The 10,830-nt window shown below is 37.8% G+C and overlaps 1 protein-coding gene across 1 annotated transcript in view; it reads left to right on the top strand.

Moving 5' to 3' along the window:
- Window positions 1–845: 845 nt before the first annotated feature.
- The window catches only part of errfi1a (ERBB receptor feedback inhibitor 1a), a 50,396-nt gene continuing 40,411 nt past the window's right edge, over window positions 846–10,830 (top strand). Inside the window, exon 1 of the mRNA XM_073876346.1 lies at window positions 846–928. The gene's annotated coding sequence lies outside the window, so the exon portion shown is untranslated. The remainder of the gene's footprint in view (window positions 929–10,830) is intronic.

Here is a 10,830-nt window from a genome sequence, read left to right as displayed (position 1 = left end):
AAGTTGTCTAGGTACTATGACAAACAAAATTTCAACTTTTATCTAGAGAGAAAAAATAAGAACTGCTTACCTGGTAGCCATCTGGAGTGTCACAGTCAATTATGTCCCAACAATTTTATTTTGAAAATGTTAGTTCCTTGAGGGCTTAAACAATGATTGAAAATTGTTGCGGAGGATGAGAAAATTGGTCTTGGACACATTTATGTTCTTTATTATTGTCCCACATTTACCAATGATCACCAAATACCACATGTTTCTTTACATGCACTGAAGCTTTTTATTTTTTAGATTTTTTAATTATAAATATTTCCATGTCAAAGAACCCAAATCCAGTTGCGGTAATGAAAATTTCTCCCTTAAATGTGAAAAAAAATTGGTTTGTACGATGTCATTTGAAATCATGTGCAAAATAGTACGTGAGTAGATGTTTGTAACTGTATGTTTCTTATTTTAATAATCTTACTTTGCATTTACTTGTTTTTATCTAAATGTTTCATAACACCTCACAAGTCTTATTTCGCGAGAATCACCCATATGTGTTCCCTGGGATTCGAACCCCTGACCTTTGCTCTGCTAACGCAATGCTCTACCAAATGAGGACATTTTACGATTACGTTTGGCTCAAGCAATCATAATTACAATATTATATATCTTATAATATTACTGTATTCTCATTTTCTCAACTTAATTGTTGCATAATGTTAAGCTGTGATGTCATAATTATTCATTCATTCGTAATAAATAATCTTCGGGTTTGCATACCATAACAATGAGATAAATTTATCGGTCATATTTTATTCATATTCATATTGTCCTCCCCTATTCATTAGTGCGTATATGTGTGTGTTTAGGTCACGTTAGAGGTTTGCGTGTGAAGGAATAAGCTGACTGGCACTCTGAAGCTAAAATAAGCAGGAGGATGTTACAGGTGCGTCCCTCTACTTTCAAAACACCTGTACCTGAGTCAGTCAGAGTTAATCACACCTCTGCCAAAGCCACGCCCACTGCCCCGAGCAATGTCAAGGAGACAGACAGACATTAAACACACACACACACACACACATACTAAACGCACACACGCGCTCAGGAAAGCGGAAAAGTTGCGGTTGTAGGGGACAGAAAGTATGCGCTCCTTACAATAAAAGGTTAATGAAAAATCACAATGACGTCATTTGTGGTTCATCACAGTGTGATCTAATTAACATCGTATTGGGGTTTGTCATTACGTTGACACAGCATTCGTTGTTTATGTGAGGGTATATCTGCATGCTTTTGTGATGAATAGAGCAGATTTTTAAACTAACACAACCGTGATTTAGAAACCGCTCTTATAAATACTACAACTGAGAGTCAATGAATAAACAGTCTGTGTCTTTGATATATGTCGCAAGGGGACAACTTGATTTATAGCGTGCCAAGAAAGCTTGTCGTCTATGAATGATCAAAGATGATAGTCTGATCTGTCTAAGGAAATCTGTATAGCTAAGTTCTGTACTTTGATTTAAAACATATGCTGGATGCATTATACTTGTATTGTGTTTTGAGATTAAAAGAAACATCAATAAGTATAAAACAATAGCATATTTTTTCAGTTAAAGAAGTGAATAAGTAGCTGTAGTCAGATCAACAATGTTAAACAAAGTGTCTTGGCCTTTTTGGGCAAATTCATGCATGCATATGTTTGATATTACCACCAGTCTGTTATTAATCGGACTGGAAAACTTACGGGAAGCCGCTTGTCCTGAGATGCACTTCTAGGTCTCGGTTTCCTTTGCACATTAACGTTAGTAAACTACAAATGTCTGCGTCACTTCTCGCACATCCTGACACTAGCATGCATGGATGTGACTCATGCGAATTCCATTCCTTAGTGCACCGCAATTGCATCCCTCTAATCCCGGTTTAAAGGTAATTGGAGGGGGGCTTACATCTTGAGGGGACGGCTTTCCCAGCAGAAATGATGACAAGACATGTTAGTGTTGGACATTTCCTATGACACAGTGTTGGGGAAGGAATTCCGATCTGGATTTGGAATCCCCACTAGGGTCATTAACAGAACCGAGGAACACCATAATAGCCCGTATGAGGATTTCCATTAGTCCGAAGTAAACAATGTCAAACAATGTCTGTCATTCACAAACGGTCTGCAGCAACAGATGCTCTATTATTTACCGGTTACCGGATAAATGTGTTTTTACCACAAAACAACTTTATGTCATAGCGTCCGGATTAGTGGTTAATCGAGAATTGCGTGAATGTTTTGGTCCTGCACAAAGCATTAGATTTTAGTTTCTTTGTTTATACAGCTGTTTTATGTGTTGTTTTTTCTCTTGGGCCAAACTAAGACATAAAAAATAGACAAATTTACATTTATTCATCTAGCAGATGAACTTACACATGAGGAAGAATTTTGCCTTCAAAGCCAACATAAGGTGTGTTTCCATCCAAAGTTGCATATTAAGGGGCGGTCACACTAAACTTTTCGTTCCATTGGCTCACATTTATACGTATGTGCAGTGTTGGGGATAGTTACTTTTAAAAGTAATGCATTACAATATTAAGTTACTCCCCAAAAAAGTAACTAATTGCGTTACTTAGTTACTTTTCATGGAAAGTAATGCTTAAGTTACTTTTGCGTTACTTTTTCTTACTTGGCTGAAGCTTGATCTCTTTCATGCATTGCAGATGTTTTTATGACTGAGAAGTTTTGCATTCAGAAATTGCATTTTCCATCGCAAAAATGTTGAGTTCTGGCCTGCCATCTCTGTTTCTGACTCAAACTTTTCCCGCTCGGGTGCACACGCATATTATGCGTAAATCTACGTGACTATGTTTAGTTTAATTCAGTAAATTATATATTTTGCTTAAATTGATTTAATTAAACTGAAAAGTAACTTGCACTACTTTTTAAAAAAGTAACTCAAATATTAATGTGTGCATTTATAAAGTAATGCGTTACTTTACTCGTTACTTCAGAAAAGTAATATTATTACGTAATGCACGTTACTTGTAATGCGTTACCCCCAACACTGCGCATGCGTATACGTCAGACCGAAAACGCAAGCTTGTGCGAAGATATTCGCTGTGTATTTTTCAAGTCTGGTGAACTCTGACCCGCAAAAAAAATGTGATCAGTAGAAAATCATAAAGTTACTGTGTGACCTTACTTCGTCACTGAAAAGCAAAAATAAAGCCAAAGAACTTATATTAACAAAGCACTCCCTGCTAGGGTTGGGCATCGTTTGAAATGTATCGATTCCGATTCCAAATTCGATTCCGCATGTTGATTCAAATTCCTGCTGATTGATTGTTTCAATTCCAAAGAGGTGGAAAGCAATAACAGTCAAGGCTTTATAAATCTTAAAATATTTATTTTGTGGTCTTGGCAGATGACGTAAAATTATGTGACAGCGCCATCTGGAATCGTTAAGTGGAATCGAAATTTTTATTTTGTAACAAGGATTTGATTTTTTTCTTATGGATCCCATTCCAAAATTGGAATTGAAATTAAATTCCCAACCCTACTCCCTGTCCATAATTTGCAGTAACGTCTAAAAACAATTTGCATGATCAAAGTTTAATATGACCCCCCACTTTACAGAATGCCCACAATGAATGTTTAATAAAATATTTGTGAATAAAGCATTATTTCCATCCAGTGAGTTAAAGGGAACAAAATAGTCACTTGCTAAAAACTGGCGGTAATTATCGAAAATAAATACGAGGGAAGCCACTGTACAATTATTTTGTGTATTGTGTATATAGAGGTAGATTCCTACTATTTCATAATGCCGTCAAGTAAGACAGTTTTGGAAGGAAATTTTACCAAACCACTTTTTTTTACGCAAGCGTACGTTCATTGTACGTGCACCGCTGTTTTTTTGTAACCATGCGTAGGTGGTAGGTACTTTGTACACGTAAGTTGCAGATGCATGTACAGGAATGCAATGCATTTGCGTTGAACGTCTGTGTACACGTACAAGTGAAAAAAAATGCTTTGCAAGGCTGTGCGTTCGATCGTGCATATACGCTCGCATACACATAAAAAAAACATACTACAGTACACTTCAGGCTTTCGACAACTTTTTATTCATTTTACATGCTGTGCAATGAGATCGGCCCACAGGTTAGTCCAGTTATGCCGTCCATCGCACAAAGTGACAACTTTTTTCATGCGACATCGTGTTTCATGTTTCCATCGTAGTTTAGGCGCATGTTTTCTAATCAGATAAGAATTTTTTTCAGGGCATCTTGGCATTTCCATCAAGTCTTTCCATCAAGATATCTCAAAATGCATAAAAATAGGGGATGGAAACATAGCTATAGTAGACATTACTAGTTTACAAGTAGGATTTTAATGCCTTCTTTAAAAAAATTTGAGTAGTTTTAATCTGTAAATGCTTACTATGTGGAGGGACTATAAGAAATAGTAACATAAGAGTAACAGTGATGTTTGTTTCAAGTTTTATTTGTCATGTGTACATATGTCAGTGACCAAATGTACATTGAAATGCTTTGTGGTTCTAACAGTAAGTGGTTATGTATCAGAGTAGTGGGCAAAACGACTGCTTGACTCCAGTGGAATGTGACTGCTGATTCAGTTTGTCTGTCAGCATGTGTAGATTCACACAAAGTCCTCGTCTTAATAGAAGTTAGTTATTGCTTTCGATTAGATTTACAGTAAATCTTTAATAGTGTGCTGAATTTGAGCACCGTCTATGTGTGAGTCATCAAGTGGCACGTAAGGTCTATCACCCTCCCCATTATGTTTATCTTAAAATCAACCCGTCTGTTTTGTCATTGTTTATTTTTTCGAGGGTGGCGAAGACTGGAAATGACATAAGCATTGCCCAAGTGGCCCATTGAAAGAGAGACAAGCTGTACTAATGCACCACACCCTCGCGTCTCTGAATGTCGTTCATAGCAGCGTACAGTTTGCCAGCGAGCTCGCTTTGCTATGCTTCCATGTGTTCGCATGCTTGTGTCTGGGTCGTTCTTTACAGGTGGGCTCTGTGCTTTACCTGTAAAAATCAGAACTGGCTCATCTGCTGTTCGTCAGGGAAACCCTTTATCTCTGCATTGAAGAAATTAGGCAGCTCCTCCTTGTCACATTGTAATTTAAGATTGCATGATGGCTGCACCTCTGTGACAAATGCATAAGATATGAATAAATGACATATTTATCTATAGGCTACTTTGGGGATTGTCAGAATGTGAAATTAATATTTAAAGGGCACCTATTATGGCCTTTTTACATGATGGAAGTGTGCCCAGAATGTGTCTGACATTTCAGCTCAAAATACCCCACAGATTATTTATTATAGCATGTCCAAAATGCCCCTATTTGGGTGGGAGCAAAAACAAGCTCTTTTAATGTCTGTACCTTTAAATGCAAATGAGCTACAGCTCCTCACTTCCTTACAGACAGACAGTAAACACTGTCAGTTAAAGGCGGAGTCCACGATGTTTGAAAAACGCTTTGGAAAATTAGACGGGCCGTCTACCAAAACACACTTATAGCCAATCAAATCAAATAAAATGCCGGGTTGCGTATGTGTGGGGCGGGTCTATCAACAGAAGGTCGAGATTCTATTGGGAGAAAGCTGTTATATGTGAAATCAGATAATGTGTGCACCCACATGGCCAAAATTAAAGAATCCTCATTTCATAACACATCTGCGACGATTCGACTGTGAGATTGGTAGTCGAATCAGGCTTCTCCTATCGATGCATCGAATCTTCGACTATTCGGGGTCACCCCTAGTATCTAGTGGACAGAGTACAACTCGCTGAGGGTGGAAACTATGGTAATGCAGGACTGTAAGTGGGCGGAGCTTTAGCAATGTGACCTCACATTGATAAGAGAATCAAAACAGCATGTCTAATGAACTGCTTTGGTTTAATGGGGATTAAAAAACAAGGAGAGGGTGGATTTTTTTAATCGTAGGGGGGTTGTGTTTTACACACATTATGTCCAAACACCTTGTAAAAGTGGATTTTGCATAATAGGTGCTCTTTAAATATGATATGTGATGTCATATTGGCCATCCGAGATTTGATTGAACAGACAAAGCCCAGTAGTGCTGGGAAAAGATTAATCGTGATTAATCACATACAAAATAAAAGTGATTTTTGTGCAGTATAAATGTGTGTGTACTGTGTGTAATTATTATGTATATTTAACCACACACAAATACATATATTAATTTAATTTGTTTTATTTATATCATTATTTTTTTTATATATCATATAGAATATATTAAAATAGAAATAAATATATATATACACATGCAAATGTCTCTTAAATACATACATGAATGTGTGTGTGCGCGCGCGCGCATGCGTGTGTGTGTGTATTTAAATATACTTAATAATTACACACAGCAAACACTCATATATTATGCAAAAAAATCACTTTTATTTTGTATGCGATTAATCGCGATTAATCTTTTTCCAGCACTAGATATGAGTATGTATGCAAAATATATTGTTTTATTTGTAAGGCTGGGCTCCCACTGTCTTGGACAACCTAAAAATATGAACTGCAAAAAATATCAGGCCTGCAAAAGGCATGAATTTACAACATCTTAAAATGTCCTGGAAATGTCTATACACTTACAAAAATGCTGGGTTATTTTCAACCCAGCATTGGGTCAAAAAGGAACAAAGCCAGGGTTGTAATTTAACCTATGCTGGGTTAACCAAAAGATGGGTTGTTGTAACCCATTGTTGGGTCACATATAAACAATTTAACCCAATGTCTGGGTTTGCCCCCTTTTTGACCCAGCGCTGGGAGAGCATTTTTTACAGTGCAGTAAATATATTAAGTTTTGCTTAGTTATGTAAAATAAGGGCTAAATAATTTGAGCGTTTCGAGTTTTTTTGAAAATGTGTTAATCATAAAGGTAAAGTACGTAAAGTAGTCAATAGGTTTGAGAGCCCTGGTAAAGACACTTTTGACACAGCTAGACTGTAAATCAAGTGTTCACATGAGCGAGTTTAACTAGGATTAGTCTGTGTAATGTGCAAAGAAAACTAGAACCGTTGCGTGCGATTCATCTGAACTGCAGCGTATGAGCTGTGAGTACATGCAGAAGATTTGCTTTTGCTTCTCTGCAGGAATGCTGTTCGCAAAAAGCTGCACTTTTAACACGTGTTGACATTCGCACACATTCACGCAACACGCACAGTCGCACATCAATTGAACATACAACCCTGCTGTACACACACATACACAACACATCCCCGTGGAAGAATGCTATGAGGTTTTAGGAATGTGACCTTTTGACACATGAAGTCTGCCCGGAGACGTCCACACTAAGGCTGGACGGCAGACGGCTAATAGACGAAAAACACAGTAACCAGCCGTCTTTTGAATAATAATTGTTTAACATAATGTTACTATCTGAGAGGTGACACAGACTGTTTTAGATTGCATGATGGGTACGTCCTGTTCATTTCTCATCAAATCCTTGCAGTCACACATTTTTTTCTTGCTTTCATAAGTCTTGACTTTCCAGTTTGACCATTTCTTTTTCTTTTTTTCTCTCTCTCTATCTTTCTCTCTCTCACTCGCTCTCTTTCTAACTTTTTCACTTTTAGTTACATTCACACTCATGTTAAGATCATGACCTCTTTAATCTGGATTAAAAACTTATAATCTTTTCGCACACAGGTATAGTGTATAAAAGCACATACACATGTGCACAGAAAGCACATGCAAACACACCCATCCAGAGAGAGACGTGCATGCACGCAAACACACACACATACACACACACACACACACACACATTTACAGATAAAGTGCTTGCAAAGTGGAGGCTGGGTGCACGCAAATGGCAATAGCTAAATATTAACAGCTCCGCAAATGTTAAAGGAAGAAAACTCATCGAAGCGCAAACTTAAACAGGAACATTAAGTTTTTACGCTAATAAACTTGGTAATAAATTAGCCACCGATCAGGTCACCATGATTTATAGTGCAGACGGGTGAATGATCTCGACTGCATGCGGCGTATGCGTGAGTTCAAATAGGTCACCGCAGATGCAGTATATTAGACCAGGTGTACTGCAATAGACATCTTTTATTAATATTTGTCATTTTGTGGATGAGCTCACCAAGTAAAGTTGTCTGGTAATAAAATAAATGTTTCCTGCTACAAAAATCCTTTTTGCAACAACAGCCAAGATTCAGTCAAACCTCACCCACAGCGACAGGGGAAAAGACACAGACATATCCGACAAAGCTGGTTCTGCAAGTGCAAAAAGGACGAGCCTCTAGAATTGCCCTTAGCTTCCGAGTCTTCAGGTTTATGTGTCTTGTTAGCGTGCCATTTGAGTTCTATAAAACACATGCAGTTGTAGACGCCCAAAGCATTTGATTTCAGAGTTTTCTTTTTGTATGTTGTCATCATAACACATCCTAATTAAGAAAGGGGTGCCACAAGGAACTGTTTTGGGTCCTGACGGTATCATATCTTGCAGTGATAAAAGATCCTCTAGATTTAGGATTATCTCCTGGGTAGTTACACCAGGCTTGTTAAAGCTATAGGTCTCTGTACCTGGGACAGTCAGACTGGTGCCAATGGGCCATAAACGAATCAGGAAGAATTAGTCTTTTATCTTTTAGATTGGATAAAACACAACTATTTAGATATGTCTTTTGCAGGAGTGCCGTATAGCCCAGATTTTCCTGCTCAGGAATACACTATTAAAAGATCTCATTTCATTAATTTATAGTAAAGGCCTGTGAGGTTGCCAGGTAAATAACTTTTTAAACGCATGAGAAAATCCATATTGGGACTTTGCTCCCAAGACCAGCCAATACGTCGCCCAACTGGGATATCACATTTCAAGAGGCTTTCCCTTGAAAGCAGTTGGGAATCAGGTTAACAAAGCAACATCTGCACATTATATGACTGTGGTTCACTGACCGTGATGAGGGATAAAGCGAACCATCTGAGTCATGCCGTTTCCTCTGATACACAGGAAAAGGGGTCAATGAGTAAGGCTGGGCTCATTGAGCGGCTGAACAATTCAAAGCATGTGAAGAATTCAGCAGACACAAACTCTTCCAAGACTATTATCTCAGCTCAGCCTGTGCTATTGAGTTCAGCCTCTAATGGATGACAACATCCCTATAGTAACAGGTACAACAAACAGTGCGTGGGTTTTGCACGTCGATGAAACAGTAGAGCCAGAATTCACAGTTGGGTTGTCCACACTAGCAGCTTTCTTAAGAATGGATAGCACATTTCTGAACATATCGTATAATGGGAGCTTACAGGTATGAGGGGTTGGTAACACATTAGACAGAAAAACACAGATCTTAATAAAGGAAACATTAATAAAGGAAAACACCACTGCTTTTCAATATTTTATTATGTTCTTACCTCAACTTAGACAAATGAATACATACCTTTCTTTTCCAAATGCGTGCACTTTTAATCTTTGTACAGCACCTTGTGAATGTGTTAGCATTTAGCCTAGCCCCATTCATTCCTATGGCTCCAAACTGGGATGAATTTAGAAGCCACCAAACACTTCCATGTTTTCCCTATTTAAAGACAAAATAAAACCTTTGTTTGGAGCCATAGGAATGAATGCGCTGTACAAAGATTAAAAGTGCACCCATTGATGTTAATTTAGTACAATAGTGCAAAAGGAAGCATGTGTGCTTTAATGTCTAAGACAGTAAATGCACGATAGGATCAATTTATCCACTTTTTGGATAAATGGAAGTTTTTTATTAAAGCAGCGGCTTTTGTCTCAGATTTTGGTTTTCTCTTACATAATGAGCGTAAAAAATTATTTACTGTAAGTTTCTTTAGAAATGAATCTGCTCGTGGTCAGATGTATATAACAGTGCATATAGTAAACTACAGCTAGGGCCTTAATGCTTTTAAATTGACCCTGGAGATTTAACATGAGTCATGATTTCTCATTTGGCAAGCCATTTATCAATTAAATCAAATGTTTAGTTTCCCTAAAAGGACACAGATGCTATTTGGCTGCAGGCTAGACCAACCACTAAGTCTAACCGATTCCATATCTCGCTGCCCAACCAATTAGCAGTGGTTTTCTGGAGAAACCCCCCTGGTCCCTGTTCACTATCATTCATAAGCAGGTCTGTTATTTGTCTGTTAGCGCTGTCAGGCAGCCCCCAGCTGACCCACCCTCAGGCAAATAGGAAAACAGACATATAGTATATGTGTTTCGTGTGCAAGTGTTAATGTAGGTTCTGTTTTCAATCCATTTTTTTCAGTGTAAGAAAAAATATTCTCAATATCTGAATTTGTAGACTATAATAGTGGTAATATGTTTATAGCAGTAAAATGTATAGCTTTAAAAAATAGAAAATAGCACTCCTAAGTTGTTTTATTTTTAATGTCAACTTTCTCATCAAATCTTGTTGTTGGCTGAATCAAAAACCCCATTAATTTTAGTATTTACTTAAAGCGGTCATTTTTCCTGTGTTTTTGAGGCTTTGATTGTGTTTACGGTGCGCAATTTAACATGTGCTCGTGTTTTGTGTGTAAAAAACGCAGTATTTTTCGCAAAATTTACTCTATCTCTATACCGCTGTTTACAGCTTAGTCAGAGCCTTTGAGCTTAGCTGCTGACTGGCGTATTTCTGTGGGCGGAGTTTAGTCAAAAACTCTTATATATCCAGGAAGTAGAGGGCTGTAGTCCAAACGGGCCGTTCTCTGTAGTCCTTGAAAAGCGAGTTCTGTTAAAGGAACACTCCGACTTTTTGGGACGTTAGCTTATTCACCGTATCCCCCAGAGTTAGATAAGTCCATACATACCCTTTTCATCTCCGTGCGTC

Source organism: Misgurnus anguillicaudatus, chromosome 14, assembly GCF_027580225.2.
Source record: "Misgurnus anguillicaudatus chromosome 14, ASM2758022v2, whole genome shotgun sequence".
NCBI classification, from domain to species: domain Eukaryota; kingdom Metazoa; phylum Chordata; class Actinopteri; order Cypriniformes; family Cobitidae; genus Misgurnus; species Misgurnus anguillicaudatus.
The sequence above is the reverse complement of the archived record's forward strand: the minus strand, read 5'-3'. Positions and strand labels throughout refer to the sequence as shown.